Source organism: Dermacentor andersoni, chromosome 10, assembly GCF_023375885.2.
Source record: "Dermacentor andersoni chromosome 10, qqDerAnde1_hic_scaffold, whole genome shotgun sequence".
Lineage (NCBI taxonomy): Eukaryota > Metazoa > Arthropoda > Arachnida > Ixodida > Ixodidae > Dermacentor > Dermacentor andersoni.
The window spans coordinates 64175203-64179203 of record NC_092823.1 but is presented as its reverse complement, the minus strand read 5'-3'; positions in this window follow the sequence as shown (position 1 = coordinate 64179203).

Sequence of the window (4001 nt, the reverse complement as noted above, 5' to 3'; positions counted from 1 at the left end):
ACTGCTCTCACCTCTTCAGAACTAACAATCGCAAAAAGACTTGTTCTACTTAAATCTACATGCCTTAACATCTGGGTCCTGCAGTTGAAATAGGGTAATTATATGTAAAACGAATGACATGTTCCGAAGAACTTTGTTTTCATAATCTAATTGTTTATTTGGGCACGTAATCAGTCAGATCATTCGTACTAAAACAAGGAAACAAATTCAACACACTGGTTTATGCTGGTTGGTGCTCTATTGACTTTAGTACACACATTGAACAAACGACAGGCAGTGAGAAATACCAACAACCACTAACTTCCACACGGCATTATTGGTCACCTGTGCACATGATATAGCTACAAAAACCCAAACGAAAGTAAACAAAGAAAAAAGTACATTTTAACAGAAAAATAACAAGACAAAACAAAGAAAACTTCTTCTGGTAGCTAAGTCACAATCAAGGTGCAAATGACAGCTATAGTTCGGCAAGCACACGTTTAGTTATTTTGCTCAGTCCCTCGATATCACAATTTATTGTTTGACAGCAACACCGACGGGACATCTGCGCATATCTTTATTGCACATGTCATTTTTGCTCGCTCCAAAATCCTTTTGTGGTTATTCATTTAGTACCTGCTTCGCCTGTACTGGCATTGCAGGGGGGTATACATTCTGTGTAATGCAACTTACATTCAAATCAAGCACACAAAGCAGGGAGGGAATTATCTTTGAAAACTATGCAAACATTTGCAGGCGGAAAAACCTTGCCGTCCCATTGGTCCAAGGAAAAAACAATGTGAGGGAACACCTATAAGTAAAAGGAAATTAAAAGAAACTTGTTTAGTGCAATCTCTTCCTTGTGAGGTATGATGACAGCCTGATATGAATTTCCCTATCTCTACATGTTTGGAACAGTATATGCTGTGAAATAATTTTAACTGAAGAGATTTCCTAGTCTTTTAAATCCGGCCATTGCAGCTTGCCCTTACTCTCAGTAATACAAAGCCTTTTAGTACGACTTCCTATTACAAATCTAACTGCCATATTTTGAACATTTTCAAGCATACCAGCTAACTCAATATTATGGGGATCCTAGCAAACACATAATTATTAGATTAGTGAATGCACATAAGCAAAATACAGCTGTTCTTTGAGGTTTTCGGCTAGCCGACAAAATGTGCATGGATAGACACATGACAGCTACTACATCGATAAGCATCGTGACCAACCAAAATTAAGTTTATTCCTACATGGGCGGGCGCGGCGGAGCGTGAGCAGACGATGGTCGGCTTTTTCTGGAGTCATGTACAATGGAACCCCAACATAACGAATCCACTAAAATCAGCAATTTGGTTTGTTGTACTGAGATTGCAACTTTTAGTCAAATAAGCACATTTGCAAATGAATTGTTTTTCCACGGAAAGGGCCGCAGTCAGAAAAAGCAAATCTGAATAAGAAAAAAAAAAATTGAATTTGAGAGTCAGCGCCCAAAGATAAGGTTTCACGGTGTATCACCGATACCTTCACATAGGTAGTATGAAGCAAACGCAGCCTTGCTTTCGCATCCACTCTGTCCTCTTTGATACTCCCACATGCAGTGGGACGACCCTATCATGAAAAGTGCTGGCAGTGGAGGCGAATGTCTGTCTCTCGCTTCAATGCATCTCTGGAACTACAGATTATGCAACCCCCAGTACTAAACACGTGGGAAGACTGTGCACATAATACCACGCCCATATCAGCACGTCCACTCTTTCGACACACAGCAGATCACCTCTAGAACAGGGTGTGCAGGCTGCAGATGTGCTCAGCTGCGCTAGAAAAGAAAGCACGCACGGACTGGGCCCCTATGAGGGCCCCCTTAAAAGCTCAGTTTGTCATTTTTTGTTTCTGCAATAGGCTAGTGGAAAAAGGGAATTTGCTTCATTCCTATTAACAAATTTTATATACAGGGTAGACAAATTATGAAAGTAGAACATTTTATTACTTTTCACCCCTCTCAGTTGGAATATCGTACAAATGCATAAGCAGCCATTTTTGCCTTGTTTCATCTATCTAAGATATTTTTTTCATGCTGAAAGAAAGGCATGTGTTTAAAGAATAAGCTTGGCTGCAACATGTAAAGGAATTGTATAATGTCACAAGGGTTGCTGAAATCAAAATATATTTGTGATTTCCTTGCGACTGGAACATCAAAAGGAAAACGACCTTGTAAACAGACTAAAAAAAGCCACAGCCCATGCACTCATACTAAGCCAGGGACTGTATCAAGCTGATATGAGAAGACTTTAAAAAAAGACTCTTTCCCGGTTTAGTGAAATTTTTAAAAGAATGGTTAACGCCTGGCCCCACGCCTTAAATCTAGAAGAAATAAAGTTCTTAAGTTACTTTGTGTTCTTTCTTGAACCCAACAAATGTGCCTAGAAAAATGGGTCAAGTCTACATCTGTGGCTAGGTGTGAACAAGAAACTCGCTTTAGCTGGCTGCAGTGCTCCCTGCGATGAATATGCAGGCAGAAAATTCTTACTCCAATATGACTGTGCCCCCAAGAAAACCAAATATGGTAGACTACATCAATGCACATGGAAAAATCTTTAGTCCATGCTTGCTGGCACCCTGTCTCTATTGGCCTCTAGAATAATTGTGGCCCCCACATACTGGAATCTTTCCGTGGCATAGAAAACAACATTGAGTGATACCAGCTGTGAAGTGTTAATTAGTTTAATCTGCAGTTTAATCATGGCAGCAGTTTAATCACAGTTACTTCCAAGTGTTTACATGTTTTAAGCGTTGCTTGTGGGCATCTTGGCTACAAAACAACCTAGACCTTACATCCCAGTCTGGTGTGTAGTGTAACAAAGTCTTTTATTGGAGCAACTTGATGCTTTTATATAGGTTATTCAGTTGGCATGATCTTTCACCAAAGAGCTATAGGCAATTTTGCTGCAATAACAGTACTGTTTTTATAGGATTTGTCGTGGGGAGTGCGGCTTGCCCCTTTTGTCAGAGTTCTTGCTGAACGACAATTTATTATCGGTCTGTTATATGTGGAACTTGAACAGCTTATATTTTTGTCTCCTCAATCCACACTTCTGCTGCACTTCTGCCAGCATCTCTACACAGGGTTTCCTAGGTATACTTTGTGGCGCAAAATACATTTCTTGAAAAGGGACAGAAGAAAGGAAGACAGTGAAGCGCCAAACTACCAACTGTTTAATGACAGCCTGAACAAACGTATAGAAGAAAATACAACTTCCGCTCATGCGCAGGGAGCGAAGGTGTGACAGAATAACATGGTCATGATAACATACTTTGGATGAAGCACATTTCTGCGGAATATAATACGATAGACGTATCGCAGACACAATCAGACCCTTTCTTTTTAATATAAAACGCCTCCAACAACTCCCTTGCAGTTTGGTCCGTACTTTTGCCAAGAATCAATACTTGTTCAAAGCATGGCGTACAACGACAGGCTTTACAATGCACAGGAAGATGCGCCTTGTCACACTTGCCGATGCTATTAGCGTGCTCCCTCAGTATGTCAATAATACAACGTCCCGTTTGTCCGACGTATGAATTGCCGCAATCTAGGGGTATCTCGTAGACAACCCCTTCAACACAGTCTCTGAAATGTTTGGCGTGCTGCTTCTGGCAGCACGCTATGCTTTGAAGCACGCCATGCTTTGAACAAGTATTTACTCTTGGCAAAAGTAGGGACCAAACTGGAAGGGAGTTGTTGGAAGCGTTTTATATTAAAACGAAAGGGTCTGATTGTGTCAGCGATACATCTATCGTATTATATTCTGCAGAAATGTGCTTCATCCAAAGTATGTTATCATGACCATTTTCAGTGACTTTATCATCTAAGTATCTAGCGGCAGCTTGAACATGGGTACTCATGAGAACTCGCACCAGGCTTGGTCGAATACGTCCAGCACTGCATCACTGAGTATGAACCATGCTGTAAGAGTGGAGTAAGAGTTGGCAACTAAATTGCCGCCTTTAGATTGAAA